At 41.2% G+C, this 22,442-nt stretch overlaps 1 protein-coding gene and 1 long non-coding RNA gene across 2 annotated transcripts in view; both read right to left on the bottom strand.

Annotated features, from left to right (window-relative positions):
* RNF150 (ring finger protein 150) overlaps window positions 1-22,442 on the bottom strand; it is a 276,638-nt gene that overhangs the window by 207,094 nt on the left and 47,102 nt on the right. The gene's annotated exons all lie outside the window — the stretch shown is intronic.
* LOC118022294 lies at window positions 3,911-5,006 on the bottom strand. Its single transcript, XR_004682454.1, has 2 exons — window positions 4,289-5,006; window positions 3,911-4,167 (listed from the first exon to the last, which is right to left on the bottom strand). It is a non-coding gene; the product is annotated as an uncharacterized LOC118022294 (long non-coding RNA).

Genomic DNA, 22,442 nt, shown 5'->3' with positions numbered 1-22,442 from the left:
GTAAGTCAATCAGAGAAAGACAATTATCACATGGTCTCACTCCTATGTGGAATTTAAGAAACAAAATAGAGAAGCATAGGGGAAGGGAGGGAAAAATAAAAGAAGATGAAATCAGAGGGGGAGACAAACCATAAGAGACTTAAAAAAAAAAATTGTTATGTTAATCACCATACATTACATCATTAGTTTTAACAGACTCTTAATCATAGGAAACAAACTGAAGGTTGCTGGAGGGGAGGTGTGGGGGGATGGGGTGACTGGGCGATGGACATTAAGGAGGGCACATGATGTGATGAGCACTGGGTGTTATATACAACTAATGAATCACCAAATTCTACCCGTGAAACTAATAATATGCTATATGTTAGTTGAATTTAAATTTTTAAAAAAGGTTGCTAAGAGAGGAAATCTTAATTCTCAACTCACACAAAAAATTCGTTGACTACATATGGTGACAGATGGTAACTAGACTTACTGTGGTGATTATTTTGCAATATATAAAAATACCAAATTGTTATGTTGTATACCTGAAATTAACATAATATGTCAATTACAGGGGGGCCTGGGTGGCTCAGTGGGTTAAGCGTCTGCCTTTGGCTCAGGTCATGATCCCAGAATCCTGGGACTGAGTCCCTCATCAGGCTCCCTGCTCAGTGGAGAGCCTGCTTCTCCCTCTCCCTTGGCTGCTCCCCCTGCTTGTGTTTCCTATCTGTCAAATATAATATATATATGTCAATTATACCTCAATTAAAAGAAGAAAAAAATATTTGAAACAGAAACAGTTCCTAGGATTACCTACAGAAAACCCTCATTTGTAATATATTTCAACTTTCCTATACCAGCTTCTAACTGCTTAATAACACTTAAGAGAGGCCTCCTAACAAAAGGCAAATATTAAAAGGCAATGAATTAGGCAGAATGCTTTAAGAAGAAAGTCATTATAATTTATTCTTCGAAGATAAACTGGACTCAGCAGTTTAATAATAACATTTCTACTTATGAGGTCGAACATTGGAAAAACTGGCCTTGACATCCTCCAGACGACTAGGGTAGGAGATCAATGGTCATCTCTCTTTGTCTATCAAACTCCCAACTCCTTCGACTTGTAAGCCCTCCATCTAGCCACACAAAGCCATCCATCTTGATTATGATCCCCCAAGTAGAGACAATGTACAACTAGCACATCCATCTTTACCTTGATGTTGAAATCGGCTGGAATCCTCTATCTTTCTACAGTCACCTCTGAAAAGGCTTTTTTCCCCTGAAGCTGTTCTTGCTAAAATAACACTCTGCAGGCATTCTCTATGCATGGGTAGCTTCCTCAACCCAGTCTTTTCGTTGGGATTATCTTCTAAACCCTTTTCAGTGTTATTTGATTCATCTGATCCAAGTGTGTTCAATTTGGAAAGGGATGAATCAGCATGAACTTCCTCCTCCTGCTGTTAAATTATTCCTCCTTATGACCCTTCTCTGGATGCAGGAACAGTAGAACAAGGTGCAACTGTTAAAAGCTATCATTTGTTCAGTATATATGTAAAAAAAAAAAAAATTATTTTGTTCCTCAGTAATTTTAGCACTGTACAAATTATACCTTAAATTTCAGAAGAGTATAGCTCTGTAATGTGTGAGGTCAGTTTATTCTTTGCAAAAATATTAATGTTTCCTTTCCATAGAGAAGCTCTCAAAAGTGATTACTGCACTGTCAACAAATGAGCAAACAGCAATTCAGATACTGAAGCCTAATCCAAAAACAGGATACCAATGCCTTGTTTATGTAACTTTTTTTAGTGTACACTTCCCAAATACTTTATAGACACAAATAAAACATGTCTTAATACTAAAGCAGTTTACCGTATCAAGAATTCACAATAAACAAATCCACAATAAACAAAACTTATACTTTAAGTGTTCATGTTCTACATTTTTCTAAGCAGTCACAGCACCATAGTAAGCATCCTGCTGTGACAATTTATGAAACTAAAAGATCTTTGTAATATTAGATCTGCCTGATATATTTTTACAATTTTTTTTGCAAAGATTCCCCCCAAAACACTAAAGATATACAAGCCACAAAACAGAAATAATGTAAAATACTTGGTTGACCACTAACGTACATTAGTATCAAGGCTGAACTATTATCACTGAGTACTACAATGTACAACATATCTTTTTAAATAACTTCAGATTAATTATTTGCAAGTAGATCAAGGCATGCCTAATTCAGTTATGTGGAATTGCTTTAATAACAGGTAAATAACCTGTTAGAATATTATTTGCTTCTTATTTGTAAAAGAATGAATACAGACTGATAGAGGTTGTCTAAAAAATTTACTCTTTTGCAAAAGTGTGAAATCATCCTTAAACTACTAGCATTCTAAGTCAAAATTTTTTCAGAGAGAAAACAGGTCAGCCCCATCAGAAATACCAAAAATAGATGAGCTTTATTGTAGCTCCAGTAAATTCCAAATAGATCAGCTGTATTGTAACCTGGCAACTCACTGCAAGAGCTCTTATTTCTTGGATTCATCAAGAATTCACCAAGAAAAGTCTGTGGCTGGGTATGTCCATATGGTAGAAGCAGTCTGACTACCATATAAGAATCAGAAGTTCTAGACTAAGCATTAGTGCCTGTCTTGACATGATCAAAACCAGACACAGGCTACTTTGATTAAATTCAGGGCATATTATCTCCCTAATAGTGAGGAAAAAAATTCCTTGGTCTTATTGACCTAGATTGACTTTCTTGTCAGTCAATATCACCGTGTAATTATTTGGTTATTTTCCAAACAACTTGACTATAACTTACTAAAAGGTGATCTTTTAGAGCTTTCAGCTTTGATTTCCATTTTTATGTTCAGAGAGGATAATTCTCAAAGGATTTTCACGCTAAGATGGAAAAGTCTCAAAAAGCCCAGAGAAAAAGCCAATAAAAGTTTTTCAATCATCCAAGGATACAGGTAAAAATTGAGGATCTCTATGGAAAAATTTGCATATGAACTATATTTTTCTATCTCTAGAGTAGAGTCAAGATTCTTCTTAGTGAACTAAACCGGCTTCTGTCACTCAAATTATACGGCAAGTTTTAGGACTGAGATCGAGCAAACAAACGTCTCCCAGGTTATTACTGATATATTTTGTCTTTTAAGAAATTTAAAAAGTGGGTAGCATTTTCAATGTAATTCTAAAAAGCTGGAGACCTCACATACTTTTACATTATAGACAAGAAAAAAAAGGAAAAATAAAAAGGAAGAAAATAAAGGAAGGCAATGAGAGAGGAAGTAAGGGAGGGAGGTTAGGAAGGAAATTTACTGTTGGAAAAAGCAGGGTATTTTTGGCCTAGAGTTGAATTAATTTACTAATTAAATTTTTTTAAGATTTTTATTTATTTATTTGAGACAGAGAGTGACAGAGAGAGTGCGAGTGCAGGGGGCAGAGGGGGAGGTTAAGAAGCAGACTCCCTGCTGAGCAAGAAGCCTGATGCGGGGCTCGATCCCAGGACCCTGGGATCAGGACCTGAGCTGAAGGCAGACGCCTAACCGACTGAGTGTCCCTTGGATTAATTTAAAATAAGACACATCTCAATTGGCATTTCTGAGTGCAGTAACATTCTCCTACAAAAAGACAGCATCCTATGGTTCTTGAAAAGACACGTGTTAAGAGATAGGGGTATTTTCATGGGTAACCATGAACCACCTACACATTTTTAGGAAATAGAGGTTTCAATCGAATTGAAAGCGATCATGGTGGGAGCTCTTGTTCTTTCTGAATAAAGGCCATTCACCACTCCTAAAATCTGACAACGCCACAGTTGTCAACAATGCACGGTCCCAAAGATGGAAAGGTATCATGTCAGAGCTGCCACGGTTGAATCTTGGCAACAAGACGTTTTTACGTTTTTTTCTTCCAGGAGAAAAAAAAAGAAATCAAATACAAATGAGAGATCTGCCACCATTTCCAGTCACGTCTAGGGCACTGCTCTTCAAACTTCAATGTGCGTTCGAACTGCCTCGGCATCTGGGTAAAATCCAGCTTCTGATTCTGTAGGTTGGGGGCCTGAGATCGTGCATGACCGTGAAGCGGCTGCCGCAGCCGAACACACTAGAAGCAGAAGGACGCTGGGGCAGCAGCAGCAGAACTTCTCCACCCGAGGCCTTGCAACAGGAACTGCTGCAACAGGTAAAGTGTTTTCTATTTTAAAAGGGACCGAGAAATGGGCTTTACATTATGAAAGGATGACATTTTTTTTGCTACCCACTGACCACTTCTGATAAACTGAGTTTTAACGAACCTCGATTGTGGCTGAAGGTCTCTGCAGAGTCATTGCAGGCGGCCATACGTTAGTAGAGACAGACTAAGTGCACAATGATGAAAACTCTCAGGTCTGTGTCTGTAGCACGTTGTGGTCCAGTTTTCAGTGGGACAAAAAGCAAAGGAAGATTCACTATGTAGTTAAAGTTTATCTTTGGAAGCACCCGGGTGGCTCAGTCAGTTAACCATCCGGCTCTCGATCTCAGCTCAGGTCTTGATCTCAGGGTTGAGAGGGAGTTAATTAATTAAAATAATTAACTGATTAAAAAATAAAGTTTATCTTTGCTAAGTTGCCTTCATCAAGCATTCTATCTAGTATCAAGTGACAGGACATCTGTACCTCAAGCAGTGTATAAAAAAGGCAACCACAAATGTAATTACATTTTAAAACAGCTTTTGTAGAAACATTTGAAAACTAAATTATAAAATAGATATGAAAAGTGCACATTTAATTTACCATCCCTGTCCAAAGCTGTTACCAGCTCCAGTCTCATTTTTACTCGATGCACCTCTATAACCTACAAGCAAGACGAGCACCATATCCTGGTCTGGCCCCCTTTTACATTAGTTGAATCACCTCCAAGAATCACAGCCTGAGAACCAAGAGAGCTTCAATATTTAAAACCAATTATTTTGAGGGCGCCTGGGTGGCTCAGTTGGTTGGGCGACTGCCTTCGGCTCAGGTCATGATCCTGGAGTCCCGGGATTGAGTCCCGCATCGGGCTCCCTGCTCGGCGGGGAGTCTGCTTCTCCCTCTGACCCTTCCCCCTCTCATGTGCTCTCTGTCTCATTCTGTCAAATAAATAAATAAAAATAATAAATCTTTAAAAAAAAAAAAAACCAATTATTTTGAATTCAAGCAAGGTGGATGTCATCATCACAGAGGACTATCCCACACAGGGTCCATTACCTATGATTCTCGGGAATCCGGGCACCGTGATGGTCATGGTACTGCCGTCTGCCCAGTGGTGATGTTCATCACAGCTACTGTGGCAGAGCTAAGTGGGGCATGGTACCAGGAGGAGGGAAGAGCCACAGCACCCAGGAAGCAGAGACGGCCTCGGAGAGTGAGAGAAAAGGCCCCTCCGTGGCCACAGCCAGTCTTTGTCAGCTTCCTAGGTAGGGTCATGGAAAGCAGCAGTAACCACCCAGAGACAAGACCACCAAGGGTGGTCTGACATCTGCCCTGACATCTGACAGGGCAGCACTCCGTTTGCTGGCCTCCCTAACCTTTGCTTCCAATTGAACACAGAGGTCTCACATAGGCCTCATACTGGAGGTAAAATGTCAGGGGACCAACCCTTACCTGGTATCTGAGATTGCTGTGCCTCAGTTTCTTACTTTTTATAATAGCAATAATGCTTCCCCACCCCCAGTTCATGGGGGATGCAGAATAAAATGAGATGCGAAGAGAAAAGACTTCAGTCCAAGTTATTCATTATTAATTGCTATTCACAATACTTCAACAGTTCTTAAAATTTATCACCTGGATTGCTACATGGATCTAAGGAGCCAACTAAAATATGGTGCTTGGCGAGAAAACCTGGGGAAAATGGCAGGCTGGTTTTGTTTGTTTTTTAAGATTTTATTTATTTGAGGGGTGCCTGGGTGGCTCAGTTGTTAAGCGTCTGCCTTCGGCTCAGGTCGTGGTCCCAGGGTCCTGGGATCGAGCCCCACATTGGGCTCCCTGCTCCGCGGGAAGCCTCCTTCTCCCTCTCCCACTCCCCCTGCTTGTGTTCCCTCTCTCGCTCTGTCAAATAAATAAATAAAATCTTTAAAAAAAAAAAAGATTTTATTTATTTGAGAAAGAGAGCAAGCCAGCAGGGGGAGGAGCAGAGGGAGAGAGACACGCTGAACATGGAGCATGACACAGGGCTCAATACCACAACCCTGAGATCATGACCTGAGCCAAAATCCAGAGTCAGACACTCAACTGACTGAGCCACCAGCCACCACTAGAGTTTTTTAATTTAAATTCCATGTAATTATTTTTTGTTTGACCAATCAGGCTTGGTGGCATCTCTACTATCTTAGCTTCACATTAGACCAGAAATGCTGGTAAAATTGTAACGATACAGCGGATGAATAGGGTTGTCCAGCCTAAAAGAGGGTGTGGAAAAAGGGCTAGGGCCTGTGTGGGGCTGAAGAGTGTTCAGCTCAGGCAGCTACAGCACCAAGCAGGAGAGCAGGATAGGGTGAAGATTCTGGAAGTGGAGGATTGTTGCTGGGATTCTCCCCGTCCTGGACTTCTGGGGCAAGCAGAAGAATCTGGTAGTTTGAAGGCAGTGAAGGAAGGCATAGCCAATACACAGGGACCACAGTATAATTCAGTGTAATTACTGATTTTGACCTTTGAGAATACATTATTTTATAATCTATTAGAAAGTGGTTGATATTAAGTAATATCCTGCAAGCACAGAGCTGGGTTTTGGCACCATGCAAATCACAAACACAGTGGCTGGCATGCAAGTCTGGCCTAGCAGGTTGTGTAGCATGACCACAGACTATTCATAAGAGAAGGCACGTGTGGCCAGCAACTGGAAAAAGGGGAATCCGGACAGTAAGAATGTGAACAGGTGAGTCTCCAGGGTTAATCTGGGCAGAGGCTCTGATGCTGGTGCCAGTCGGGGTCATGTCTGAAAAACAGAAACCACTCTATTTCAAACAAAGGAAACTGGTTTACAAGGAAAAGATGAAAAGCAAAAGGAGAGGTTGAAGCAACTTAGAGATTCGGGTCAGTAGGAAGTTCTACTACTCCTGGGACTAGAGAAAAAACAAAACAAAACAAAAGAAATAGCTACTCCAGCCAGAGGCTGGGACTGGCCGGTGGGATCTGGACCAAAAGGTGAGGCTGCTCAGTGGAGCAGAGCCATGGAATAGACTACATCACTCCAGAGATGCCACCTAAAGCAGAAGGAGAGAGAAATAGCCAGGCCCCTCCTCTCCCCCAGTCTTCCATCATTGTCTCCCATTGCCAAACCTTCCCAGAAACCAGTTGGCAAGGAAAACTAGACTGTTCCCCAGAATACAAGGAAGGGCAGGGAATGAATGGTTTTGAGAGCAAACTGGCAGACGACAGAGACTTGTCCAGTTAGTTATCCTCAGGCACTGACCTCATGCACACCAAACAACATTCCAAATACCATTTGTTGAGTGAACATAGACTATTCATTCACTAACCAACACAATAGGTATTCTATTTCCCTAAATTTCTGACTGTAAATTTGGAACTTCTGTTTTAAATATAGTCTGCTCTGAGTTTTGTTAGTGCAGTTCAATCTCCCTGAATGAAAATCAGTATCTGGGTCCTAGGAACTGAATCTAGACCAAAGTTGCCCAACTGAGGAAAGCCTTGGTTCCAGAGGGCTGACTCTAGAGTTCACGGTGGGCAGACTTCTTCAGGAGAGTCAGAAGGTAAATATTAAACTTTGTGGGCCATATGATCTATAGCAACTACAAACTGTCCCTGACTTACTGGTGGTTTGACTTAAATTTTTTGACTTTCCAACGGTGCAAAAGCAATAGGCATTCAACAGAAACTGTACTTAGAATTTTGATCTTTTTCTGCACTGGAGATATTTGGTATGATCCTCTCTCGTGATGCTGGGCAACAGGAGTGAGCCGCAGCTCCCAGTCAGCCACGCAATCACGAGGGTGAACCACCAATATACTCACAACTGTTCTGTTTTCACTTCCAGCACAGTATTCAAAAAATTACATGAGATACTCAACACTCTACTATAAAGCAGGCTTTGTGTTAGAGGATTTCGCCCAACTGTAAGCTAATGTAAGTGTTCTGAGCACATTTAAGGTCAGCTAGGCTAAGCTAACATGTTCAGTAGGTTAGGTGTAGTAAATAAATTTTTGACTTACGATGTTTTCAATTTACGGTGGATTTATCAGAATGTAACCCCATTGTCCGTTGAGGAAGATCTGTACTCAACTTTGTACTATAGAAAGAGGGCAGCTCTAGACAATATCTAAATAAATAGGTGTGGCTGCATTCCAATAAAACTTTATTTGCAAAACCGGGGAGTGAGACAGATTGGGTCTCAGGCGGGGCCCATACTCTCCGGACCTCTGGTCTAGACCAAGGCTAACCAAGTAAAGGAAGCCCATCTTGAAGTAACTCTCAAAATGAAGCAATTTGAGGATAGGCTTGATGTCCATTTTTGTTTACTATTTGGAATGATACCCTTTAATCTCAGTCCCATATAAGGTTTAAATTTTTACCATATTTCCCTGAACTGCTTCTTTATATTATAAATCACTTGGAGAACATTTTTAGTTTTATTTTGCCTCTAATGCAATTTTATATTCATAATGACTTTTTTTTTTTTTTTTTTTTAAGATTTATTTGACAGAGAGATAGCGAGAGCAGGAACACAAGCAGGGGGAGTGGGAGAGGGAGAAGCAGGCTTCCCGCCGAGCAGGGAGCCCGATGTGGGACTCGATCCCAGGACCCTGGGACCATGACCTGAGCCGAAGGCAGACGCTTAACAACTGAGCCACCCAGGCACCCATTCATAATGACTTTTGACTTACTGCTTTTCTATATAATTTGAGTTGCATCTAATTAAAATAGGGACTTCAAAGAATTTTCCATTGGACTTTTCAAGATATTTTCATCCCTACCGACTCCGTAAAATCTGCTGTCATTCCTTCTTACTTTGCCTTATGTGAAGTTTGGTGGGAAAATCTCTAGCATAAGACTTTCCTTTTAAAAAATATTCTTCTGGATCTGACTGAAAAATGATGACACCACCCAGTTAGTTGCTTCCGTAAAAATGAGGATGTAATACCTATCAAGAGATTACATACCTTTTATAAAATTTCAAATACAAACCACTCTTTAAAGATCTCTTTTGAAGTTTTCTAAATCAGACAAAGTAAGCTGACATGCATAGGTTAAATCATTTCCAGTCCTTGTGAATTTTGTTCTAATGCCTTTCACTGTTTGTCATTTGCTTCAAATTCATTTCTCCTTTCTACCAGCTTTTAGTGAGGCCTACTTCCCATTTCTATATTAAAACTGTTTTTAAATAAAATTAGACAACTGTATCAGTGATCAGATTTCTTCTCATTTTCTCTTAAAATAGATGGGCACTATCTCTTCCTTGACCTAGAGTGTCAGATCAGCTGTGGATTCTAAAATACATGTGCATCTGATTTTGATTTAATTGGTCACTTAGGATTTGTCTCCCCATATTCACAGTATGTGCTTTTCTATCAAGGCTTCAGCTGCACTCTTTAGTCTTCATTTATTCTTCCTCCCGCAAAATTTAGCACCTTCACATGTGTGGACCCTGATTCTCCTTTCCTGACCTCCCTTCACACCACCAACTTTGAAATCTTTCTTTTGTCAAATTGTTACAACTAGGTCTCTTGAGATCTTCACTTGTAAGTCTCGGATTAAAAAGAAAAACAGGTTGCCCATAAAACACAAATATCATTCACAAGAAGATATACAACACTCAACAAAATTATTTTTAAGTTCTGCTTATATTCAAATACTTAAGACATTCACGATAGTGAATGTCATTTCCTCCCCTTGATCAAAACGATCCCATCTGGAAGAGGACGGCTCTAATTCTATCACCACTCCAGCCACCTGATGTCAGTGGAAATGCCGTTTTGCCTCCAAACCCTGGAATACAGGTCTAAGTAGTATAGGGTGAGAAGCAGCAGCCTTGGGCCTTGGAAAATTGCCTGATCTAGGGCTGTACAGTTTTTGTTTTTTTTTTTTTTAAGATTTTATTTGAGATAGAGACACAGAGAGAGAGAAGGTGCATGAGCAGGGGAAGCGGCAGGCAGAGGAAGAAGCAGTCCCCCTGCTAAGCAGAGAGCCTGACTCAGGGCTCGATCCCAGGACCCTGGGATCACAACCTGAGCCTAAGGCAGACATTTAACCTACTAAGCCCTGCAGGTGCCTCAGGCTGTATGTTCTTTAACTGCACTAACTATGCTTCCTTCTGACTAAATTGGGAAAGAAGAGACCCAAAAAGGGGGATGGAAGCCAAAGAGTTATGCCCATTCAAAATGAGAAAGGACCCAAGAGAAATGAACACACATGTCCACACACCACCTGCACATGAATGTTTACAGCAACCTTATTTATAATTACCTCGTCCCACATGTCCTCAGGGGGTGAATGAAGACACAAACTGTGGCACACCTATACACAAGAATACTACCAGGAGCAAACTATGGATACATACAACAGGGATAAATCTCAAATGCGTTATGTTCAATAGAAGAGGTCAGACGCAAAAAGCTACATACCACACGATCCCATTTGTACGGCATCCAAGGCAAGACCACAGACACAGAACAAAGCTGTGGTTGTCAGGGGATGGAGGTCAGGGGAGGATTTTACTACAAAAGGGCAGCACAAGAGAATTTTGGGAGTGACAGAACTGCTCTGTGTCTTGACTGTGGTGGTGGTACACAGATCTTATCAAAACTCATACGAATGAAAAAAAAAGGTGAATTTAAAAAAAAAGTCAAATCTTCTCTTAAAAATAAACACAAAGGGGTGCCTGGGTGGCTCAGTCGGTTAAGCGTCTGCCTTTGGCTCAGGTCATGATCCTGGGGTCCTGGGATCGAGCCCTGCATCAGGCTCCCTGCTCAACGGGGAGCCTGCTTCTCCTTCTCCCTCTGCCCCTTGCTCGTGCTCTCACTCTCTCAAATGAATAAATAAAATCTTTTAAAAATTTTTTAAGAAAATAAATAGAAAAAGAGGGGACAACCTTCTGGCTGTGGAAGGAAGAACAGAGCCCATGAAAATGAAATCCCACTATTGTTTAGTTAGTAACTTGGGGAAGATTATGGCTTCTTTTCTTAAGTTCCCCTCTCTCCAGGCTGGTGTTCTTAGTGCTGTCAGAATTCTGCACTCGCAGAGAGAGGTTCCACTTGTCCTGGCCCCATGCCCTGATGAAGACAAACCAGCAGCCCATTGTGGCTAGAGACCTGGCCAAGAATGGGCTCTGCTTGGGGCTCTGTCCTGCTTCTCTGACCATCAAGGTTAAGTTGTTTCTCTAATCTAAATGATAGTCTTGGTTTTTCTTTCAGTAGTTTAAAAAAAAAGAACCAGCAGTTGTTGCCAGCATCAACCTCTGAGATTTTGGTCAGTAAAAAAATGAACCCCCCGTTTTTTTTTTTTCTTGAAACCTAAGCATCCCAAGGGAAGCACAACAGTCTGGTTTCAATTTTTCATAAAATGTGATCATGTTCTGAAACAGAGAAAGCTGCACAAATGGCATACATCGATTCTCTGAGAATTTATTCTGTCCTGAGATGAGACTCCATGCAACTGCAAGATGCCTGTACTTGACCATTCCCTGGGTCACTGGGGCAAATGGTGAAGTAGGACAGGGTTGCCCGAGGCCAGCATGGACATCAAGGAGTAAAAGGAACAGGTGACCATTTTCTCCTCCCTGAAATCTCAGAATTAAAATCTCAAAAGACTCTGTTGGATTCTTGACAAGGTACTTGGAAAGGAGAACCTACATTTTCTAAGCTTCACTGCTTTGCAAGGGAAACAATTTTATCCTATTCCATATTAAACTATTACTGGGCTTGCTTTCAAAAGCAGTGAAGATTGTGTCTATAAATAGTTTTAAAAGGAGTTTGAGATTAAAGATAGGTTCATAAAAAGTCTCTTCCATATCAAATGCAAAATATCTCAGCACAACTCACAGTGATGGCACTGGGTTAGACAGTACTAGTTACCAGTTATTTAGTTTCATCTTTATCAGTCTGTCAGGTTCTAATAGAGACAATCTGTTAATAGATGTGCCAAATTCATTGTAAGAGTGATAAGGAGTATTGAGCCACAGAGATGCATTCTTCATGCAGAGACTACTTGGAGAGGGCAACTCTTGGCTAAAAATGTTGGCTTTCTGCTCTCCCCAACCCCAGCTTATTTGAATTCAGCACATCCTATTGTGTTTTCAATGATCAAATTAAGTTTTTTTTATTCTGAAAAACATTAGGCCACTAAAACTCCCAAGAAAGCCAAAAGGCTGCTTTGGTTTTTTTTTTTTTTTTTTTTCCTTTTTTTATTTTCACTTTTCATACCCATTCTTTGAAGAGTGTATGGTGATCAATTTTCATGTTCATTGTTTGAAGAGTGCATAGTATCAATTACTAGAGTCAGACTGCCTGGGCCCAAACACCAGTTCTACCACTTAACAGCCACATGACCTTATGCCAGATACTCAACCTCTCTATGCTTTAATTTCCTGTGAAAATTGAGATGGTAAATAATAGTACTTATCACGCAGATCCTTCCCTTAAGAGTTAATATATGTAAAGTGCTTAGAACAGTGCTTGCCACCTAGTAAGTACTATAAGTGTATAATTAGCTGTTGTTACTAGCTATTGTTGTCACTAGCTCAATCTGCATAGCACCATATATAGCAGTGGAGAGAGAATGATGGGGGGGGCCTTAGACATGACTTTAAATCCTACCATGTATTAGCTTAACGTCTTCCGTTTCCTCATCAGTAAAATGGGGTTAATGATGCCTCCTAACATGACTCTTATGATCAGATTTAACACCTGGTTTTTAGCTAGTATCCTGCTCCTATGTGGTAGTAGTCAGAACTGTAGGCCTTGCACCAGACAGCCTGTGGGATTTTGGACAAATTTCTAGCCTCCCTGAGGTTCTGTTCCTTATAAGTAAACGTTAATAAAAGCAATTCTGAGTTCACAGCATTGCTGTGATGATTATATGAAATAAGGCATATACAGCATAGTTAGGACTTCGTATACAATGTTTAAAATTATAAGACAGATGCTCCTTAGTGTATATCATAAAGGAAACTGGAAAAAATATTCCTAATTCAAAAAAGTATATTTAGGTAATATTTTAAATTAAAAAGTGAAAAGGTACTTCTCCCTTAAAAAACTCTTCTTCCCAGGGAAACCAGAAGAGTCAGCGGTAAACAGGAAGATTAACCTGCAGCTGCCCATTAAATCTCTCCATAATCTGTCATGAAATCTCACTGCCCTCCTTTCAGTAATCTCTGAAATCTGTCCTTTACCCTCTCCCTCCACTATTAAGTTATCAGCCCATCTACTACTATTTTGTTTTTGCTGCAAAAGACAAATCTAGAACAAAACCTCTGGTTCATCATCAAATTTGAAACTGCCTGGCCACTTAATGTTAACTTCACCCAATCCAGTACTAGCTGCTGTTATCAACCTAAATCTTTTCTCGTTGTCAAAATGTGGCACTGTGACCCCTTAAAACATGTCATCTAATTTCTTAATTAGCTTCATTTGGTTTTCCTTACTTAATCTCAAATATGTCCTCTTTCACAACATCTCCCAAGAGAAGTTCTCTTCTGTGAAATGCCAGCTACTTATCTTGCATCTTTTTTCTCCCCCTTTCGGTCTCTAAACAAACTATTTGTGTGAGAAAGGGCAAGGGGAAAATGTGTCAGCTGTTACAATCTAAGCTTAGCTCTGTGGAGAGCCATACAATTAGTCCTCAGGACAAGCTGAGACCAGAATACAGTTCTTCAACACTATCAGCCCTGAGGGTACAGACAGCCCTTAGAATGAAACATCTCTAACGCTCAAATTCCAGAAAGGAAGGTGTAGAGAACAAAATGGAGTCTCTCATGTCAAGCAGGGGCCCTGTGTCAAGCAATGACGTAAGCAGTTCAGGTACCGCAGCTAGGAGATATCCCCGGACCCACGTCAGCTGACTCCCAGAACTGATAATGAGCAGAGCCAGAGGAGGTCTGCAGAGACCCAAAATGGAGTCAGTCCCTTTAAAAAGGGGAGGATTTGGGCAGCAAACTGTCAGACTCTTCAGACCTGACCCCTCTATGTCTGACCACTTAAAAAAGACAACTGCCCCGAAGGCTCTCCCTGATGGATCTCCGAACAGAACCGAGATCCTTCCCTGCTGGAACATCCGCAGCAGTTAAGTGCGGAGAGCTGACCCGGACCAGACCCGAGGCCTTATCTCAACTGCTCGCCCACAGACGGACTTCGAGTTTGGTTTGTTAACTTCCTACAGGCTTCTGTTATCTTCTTTGTCATGTGGTTTGTCTTCCGTCCTGCTCTGTGTGCTGTGTAAGAAGCCAAGCTTAATCCCATGGTGAAACATCATTGAGTTTGGAATCCCGAGTCTGCTTTATCATTGTGATGTAACTTTAATGACTGAATAAAGCTGATACTGTGGAAAGACAACTCATGTGTGTGCATGCCTTCCTAGCGTGCTCATGACAGAAGGCCAGGCTAAGGACATGTCAGCATTTGGAAAACTCTATTTTGTTTGTAAACAATGCTATCAGTCATTAAAACAAATGGCATTTAGGCGTTAGATGAGTGGCTACTTTGAACTAGGTTAATTTTCTCTACCTTCTTCTGGTGTTTTCTCTGAGCTCCTTCTCCATCTGCCCAGCAACTCACTCAAAGAGATGCTGAAGTGGGCTGCTTATGTCTACTGATAAGAGCAGGAAATAAAAGAGACAAAAGGAAACCCACACTGCCCAAAATGGAAACACCTGAAGACTGTTGCTTCAATGAGACAGAGACAACACCACAGCACCATCAACCAAATCCTTCTCAGCATGGGAGGAATTTTGTGTGCATGAAGCTAATTTAGCAACTTCAGATTTATGAAATTTCCCTTGTAAAAGTTAAATTTTTATCTTCCAAAATTGGGGGGGGAAACACAACCCTGAATACCACCTAAAAGCATAATGAAGAAAAATAAGCAAAGACAAAAAGAGGTCTGCAGAGTGCAAGACCTTTTAGAATAATCATAATTAAATTATCCTTCTATATATGTGTATGTATGCATGCGAGAAAATGTATCCATCCATCTATTTTAGGGAGAGAAAAAAGAGATTAATAGTTTTCTAAAACCAATTGTTCCCTTAGAGATAGGCAACTTTTTCTTTTATTTATTTATTTTTAAGATTTTACTTATTTGATAGAGAGACACAGCGAGAGAGGGAACACAAGCAGGGGGAGTGGGAGAGGGAAAGCAGGATTCCCGTGGAGCAGGGAGCCCGATGCGGGGCTCAATCCCAGGACCCTGGGATCATGACCCGAGCCGAAGGCAGATGCTTAACGACTGAGCCACCCAGGCACCCGAGATAGGCAACTTTCATGTGTGTTCAAAGAACCACTTAAACGGAGTCCTTCACTAGTGTTTGCGCATGTGCCTATTCAATAACAGTGGAATAAACACACCTTGAGTTTTCTTTTTGTTTTCTACTCCCTGCAGAGAATTGTTTAATTTTCAAAACCGTAAACTGTTTTATTTGTGCCCCAGGGTCATCAGAGATTTATGGTCACTCTGCATTCAGCCCTACTTCACTGTCAGAGTATAATCATGTGTTTTTACCAAAGAAAGTAAATGCCATTTGTTTCCCAGAAGCACGCTTCAGCTTTGCCATTTAGGTTAATTGCTCAGGCCCGACACACGGGTGGAGGTCCCTCTGCACAGGTAATTTGAGCTCCGAGCTCCTCTGTTATTCTCAACTCTTCAGAGAAAAGGGACTGAAATAATACAAAGTAATTATTGACCATATTCCCTGAAGGCTTTTTTAAAAAGCTTAAAAGCAATGTACACAGTTGAGGCATTAAATAGAGATTCGTACTTCACTGCTGCACTGCTGTATACATTATGGGCCACATTTCCTGGAAACCATGTAACTTTTAAAACAATGCACAGGGTAATTGAGGGATTCAATACAGTTCCTGCTCAATTGCCATTCCCACCATTACTGGTTCTTCTAGCATTCTCTGGTTGTTCTGGCCTTTATGTCCTGAGATGAACGATTGGGCGGCAGCTCTCCTTGTGTTTCCGATCTTGACTTTCTACCTCCTTGCCTCTGCCTTTCTAACTCAGCGCAGAAAGGAGGGCGCCTGGGTGGCTCAGTTGGTTAAGCGACTGCCTTCAGCTCAGGTTATGATCCTGGGGTCCCAGGATCGAGTCCCATGTTGGGCTCCCTGCTCAGCGGGGGGTCTGCGTCTCCTTCTGACTCTCTTCCCTCTCGTGCTGTCTCTCATTCTCTCTAATAAATAAATAAAATCTTAAAAAAAAAAAAAGAAAGGAAAAAGGTGCCTAATGGGGAGGGTGTCAGGAACCCTCAACTAATTTTTAAGTAGAATGTTAGCTACATTTGCAAGTATCATGCTCAGAATGGTTTCCTTCAACTTTCAGATGAAGAATCTCCATGTTAAACCAATAGGTACAATAGTAAGTCTGAAAAAAATATATAGTAATATACCATTTTCCCTGTCTCCAAACCTTTTTAGACCCTCTATAGATATTATCATATAGTCCAACGATAAGCTTACCCAGTGTTTTCGGATTTTTAAGATGTCCTGCAGTAAAAAGCATGCTCCTAGCAAACAATCAGAATGGTTCATGAACGATGGTAAATCCAACACCAGTACTATACAATTCCACCTCATACCATAGGGTGATTTCTCAACAACCCAAAAAACACAGAAAAAGAACCAATTCTTTTGAATTTGTAGAATAAGTGAAATCCTTAGATACTGACTTTTTACCATAAGCAAGAAAAACATCAATAACCACACTCAAAAAAAACCTAATCAAATGACTTAGTGAAAATGCTTTGTGCTCAAGATCACAATCTTGATCCTAAGTTATGCTCTTCTTTTTTTACTCGGGCTTAGAACTATTAACAGATTTAATTTACACATTGGTGTCGGTTTTAGTGAGGCATTTTGGCTTTGCCTTGCCTGAAGTTACAGGAGGTGTTGAACCAAACTGAGACACAGCATCATAAAAGACATGCAAGGTGCATAAAGGGGATGGTGAGGACCCCAATCAGTAGGAAACCGATATCACAGGAGAGAGCCTGGTTATACATCTCCATTTGTCCCTTCTTTTTTGCCCAAAGACACAGAGACCCTGAGAAAAGGTGCAAAGTGGTTTGTGGAGTGCTTTCTCCCCCAGTGTGACAGAATGTGGACACATAATTCACATGTATATGTGTACAGTTGTACAGTACAGATCTTACATGACTCATCTTTCCAGGCATTTATGAGAGTTATGAAATCAACTGACTAAAGCTTTACTGAGATACACATAAATAAAGACTGAGCAAAGATTATAAAATATGCTCTTTGGAAGCATAGTGGAAAATCAAGGTAAGAGATTCAGTAAGTGCCCCATCCCCACCTCTGCACAAATGGACCTGATTTCTCTCTCTTAACCAGTGTCATTTGGTATAGGTAAGACTGCCCCTAATTTGAATCATATTTAAGTAGAATGCACCCACTTCATTCTGAGGCATGAATCAGAAACACATGACCAAAAAAATGACAGCTCAGCAACTCCTGAATGTTTACCATTTCAATGACTCCAGCTTAGCAGATAATGGTTTCCAGGACCTGAAGTATTATCACCCTCTCCTAAATAATTGAAAAGAGTATTATCTCATCATTCCTCTGGGTTTGTAGCAGTGCTATATATTCTGAAATATTTGTTCATGCTATATCTCTGAAAGACAAAGAAAATCCAGGTTATAACTTTTCTCCAGGAAACAAAACCAAATAAAGAGTTACCTTTGAGAGAGAGAGAACTTGCAAATAGATTAATTTACCACAAAGCTAAATACGAGGGATCCAGCATTTTGAAAATAATCCCAGTGCCTATTTTAATTATAACTAAGTCTCTTAAATTTACCAACTATGGAAACACAACAGACCTGAAAAATAACAGCGAAGCACTTTCGCTTTTCCCTCCAAGGCTGTTCTTGGCAGCCTGCAGACTGAGCTGGTACGAATGGGTGCCTAGGCTCGGATCAGCAGAGAGGAGGGTCAGGGACAACTGTAGTACAGAGGTGGCATGGACCAGAGTGCGGGCTCAGGAATAAGCCTGAAGAACAGAGAGGTGAAATGACTAACTGGTTGAAATGAAGATTACTTTTGGCAAAGTTGGGGTTGGACAATGCAGTAGACCATATTTTACAAATATGCCGTCACAATACCTCCCATCCCATACATTCTTCTCACAATGCGACCTTGCCACTCCTCCCATTGAGAGAGGGGGGTCTATGGCCCCTCACGTCGAACCTCGCTGGGCAGACCTTTAGGACTCCCTCCACCCAAAGAGTGTGATAGGTGCTTTGCAACTTCTGAAGCTAGATCCTAAAAAGGCCTTGCTCTCTTGTCCTACTCACTCTTGGGGCCTGCCACCATGCTGTGAGAAATGCCAAACTAGTCCAGGTGGATGCCCCAAACGCAAAGCCATATTGTAGGTGCTCTAGTTACAACCATAGAGGAGGGCTTCACAGAGTCAGCATCGACTGCCAGACACGAGGAAAGACGATGCCAGACCGCTCCATCATCGAGTCGCCTCCAGCTTTGGAGTCCTCTCAAATGAGAGCCCAGACATGGGGGATGAGAGACAAGCCATTGCCTCTGTGCTCTATCCAAGTTCCTGACCCACAGAATCTGTGAGTATGAGTGGTGGCTTTATGCCACTTGAGTTCTGGGGTGGTTGGTTATAACTGGAACAGACACCAACTGTGAGGTATTAGAACTTTTAGTTATGTAAATTTAGTTTACACAAAAAAAGGAATTATGGATGTTATTTGGGTAGAGCTACAGGGGTAATACATCTGCAAAGAACAGAGAAAAACTGAAGCACAAATGGGGATACATGGACTAGAGCCTATGCTGAGTGGAAGAGCAGGATACACACTGGGCATGTGGGCATATGACCCACGGTTCCTAAGGAGAAGCTTGGCTTCTAAGAGTATTGGCCATCTTGATTTCTCTCAGCAAGGTAAGCCCTGGCAACACAACTGAAAACTGTAACCCTTAGGGAAACAACAGGCCAGTGCCTGCTGGAAATGGGCAATAAACTGAGGGACAAAAACCAGAACCAGAGGACTTAGAGCTAGAAGGGTCCTTTGAGGTCAATGAATGCAAACCTCTCAGTTTACAAATGAAGCCCTTTAAGTGAGAATCTCTCAGGACCTTTTACCTCCCCCACTAAAGGTAGGGTGAGGGAGAAACCTCTCCAGCAGGGCTCTCCCGATTTTCATTCATTCACCCTTGCATTTTTTTCAACATCCTACAAAGACATAAGAAGTGCTAAGTGCCAGATTTTTGCAAAGTAGTTTGCATAAAAGATTACAGACTAAATTACAGTTCACAGTGATGTAAAACCCACTGTGTGGTAGGAAACACTGATGTTATAAAATGCAGCGAGCACAAAATGGACTTATTCCAGACTGGCAGCACAGTGACAAAAAACCCTGCAAAGTAACAAAAATAAGGACAACCATAATTCCAATTTTTAAAATTTTTTTTTTAAAAGATTTTATTTATTTATTTGACAGAGACAGACAGAGTGAGAGGGAACACAAGCAGGGGGAGTGGGAGAGGGAGAAGCAGGCCTCCCGCCGAGCAGGAAGCCCGATGTGGGACTCGATCCCAGGACCCTGGGATCATGACCTGAGCTGAAAGCAGATGCTTAACAACGGAGCCACCCAGGCACCTCATACCAAATTTTAAAAAATTTTTGAAAAATAGAAATCTTTACTGAATTCATTCTAAGATGTAGCAAAGAGGTAACTATACTCTGTAACTCCCCCTGCCCAGGCCCCCGCCAAATTTCTAAAAATCCTCTTCTGACCTTGGAATGGACTGAATAGTGGCTCCTAAAAAGGTATGTCCAAGTCCTATTCCCTGGAACCAGTGAATGTGACCTTATTTGGAAAAGAGCCTTTGCAGATGTAACTAAGGATCTTGAGATGACAAATGTTCTTCTAAGAGAAAGGTAGAAGAAAATGGGGACTCGTGCATATAAGGGAAAAGATGGAGCCAAGGCAGGATTCTCCCCTGGAGCCTTCAAAGGGAACATGGTCCTCTTGACACCTTGATTTCAGACCTGCAGCCTCCATAACTCTCAGAGAATGAATTCCTCTTCAAGCCACCCAGTTGTGATAATTCATTCTAGCAGCCCTAGGAGACCAATCCAGCCCCTTTCTCTCCAAAGGCCCATTAACTCATCACAAATGCTCACCACAAATCTCTTCTTTTTCTTCCCCAAACTCCAGCCAGTCTGGATCTCTTCCTTTGTCCTCAATTCCTTTCCACTTTTCCAAATAGGTCCTTTTTTCCAGGTCAATGCCTTCTCTGTAAACTTAGTAAATATGTCAAATTTTCTGTATTCTTCAGATTATCTTGCCTCATCTATTATTTCTCATGAAGGTATGCTAAAATCCACAAGTGTGGAATTCTACAGGTTTCCTAGTGAGTCCACTGCATTTTATGTAGAATCTATAGTGTAGGTACAGCCCAAATTAAGGATTATAATATCTCCCTGGTAGATTCTTATTAGTAATAAACACTATTTCTTTATCCCTATCCATGCTTTTGCTTAATTCCTATTTTATTCAATGATTACTATCATTAAGGCCAGCTTGCTTTAATAAGGGTGTGTGTGGGGCGCCTGGGTGGCTCAGTTGGTTAAGCGACTGCCTTCGGCTCAGGTCATGATCCTGGAGTCCCTGGATCGAGTCCCGCATCGGGCTCCCTGCTCGGCGGGGAGTCTGCTTCTCCCTCTGACCCTCCCCCCTCTCATGTGCTTGCTCTCTCTCATTCTCTCTGTCTCAAATAAATAAATAAAATCTTTAAAAAAAAAATATTTAAGGGCGCCTGGGTGGCTCAGATGGTTAAGCATCTGCCTTCGGCTCAGGTCATGATCCCAGGGTCCTGGGATCGAGTCCCACATCAGGCTCCCTGCTCCTCGGGAGCCTGCTTCTCCCTCTGCCTCTCTCTCTGTCTCTCATGAATGAATAAATAAAATCTTTAAAAAAAAAAAAATAATAAGGGTGTGTGTGTGTATGCAAAAGCAGTAAGTATATTGGCATTAATTTAATTAGTAAAATTGATGAACTATACACAAATATACTTACCAGTTTAATAAGTAAAGGGATATATACTTGTGTAAACTACCAAGTCAAATGCATATGGTTATAGCACCTAGTTAATATCAATGCACTGCTTTTGATATCCCACTAAAACACCGAATAACTCCTATAGATACTGAAGAGCGATCTCCACAGTAGGCAGCCCCAGCTAACACTGTTCTCCACCCTGGAGTGCAAAAAGAAACTACTACTATGTATTTCAAATAAAATAGACCATCCTTGTTACAATAATGAAGCCAACGGCTCATGTGAATAGGGCATGACTAAGGAGTGTGCACTTTGGAAAACCGCCCTGTGACCCTTTCCCTACATTGCATATTTTTTCTACTGTCCTTTTTATGTCTACCTTTCCCTCTCCCTATTTATCTACTCCTTCCTTCACCCTATTCTAAAAGGCTAATTATCTATTTCTACCTTAAAAATTGTATTTCTTCTTTCCATCTCCCTTTCTCTGTTTCCCCAACTTTTTCAACTTCAATGCTAGGAAAACAATATTTTTGCTTTGAAATATTGTTTGTACAGTGGCTAATAAATGATGTTTTATAATCCCAGCTCTTAATTTTAAAAAAATCAGCCACGCTTTTAAATGTTTCTTTTTAAATATGCACAATATACTATTTTTTCTTTCATATATCCCTTAATTTTTTTATTGTGGGTCAGTGACCCTTCACTTGAGAAAAAGTTCCTTTTCCCACACTTACTAGGTGGACTACAAGAATGTCTCTGTGATGATAGCAATTATTATTATTTTTTTTAAGATTTTATTTGTCAGAGAGAGAGCGTGCACAAGCAGGGGGATTAATAATATTAAAAATATTAATGAAAAAGATTTTATTTGACAGAGAGGGACAGAGAGAGAATACAAACAGGGGGAGCGGCAGGCAGAGGGAGAGGGAGAAGCAGGCTCCCCGCTGAGCAAGGAGCCTGATGGGGGGCTCCATCCCAGGACCCTGGGATCATGACCTGAGCTGAAGGCAGACGCTTAACCGACTGAGCCATCCAGGCACCCCTAGGCAGTTACATCTTTTATGACAATTGCTCCACAGATAGTTTTTATGAACAGGAGAAAGCAGATGCTCACAGGATTAATTCTGAATTCCTCAGGCTGGTCACCCAGGACTTCCTCCAGTGGATCCCAGCAGTGGCGGGCAGCGCCCCTCCCCTGGGGAGTAGTGTGGTTCAGAG

This window comes from Mirounga leonina, unplaced genomic scaffold (genome assembly GCF_011800145.1).
Source record: "Mirounga leonina isolate KUSES-001 unplaced genomic scaffold, KU_Mleo_1.0 Mir_176, whole genome shotgun sequence".
NCBI classification, from domain to species: domain Eukaryota; kingdom Metazoa; phylum Chordata; class Mammalia; order Carnivora; family Phocidae; genus Mirounga; species Mirounga leonina.
Note: the sequence above shows the minus strand (reverse complement) of the source record. Positions and strands in the feature narration are given on the sequence as shown.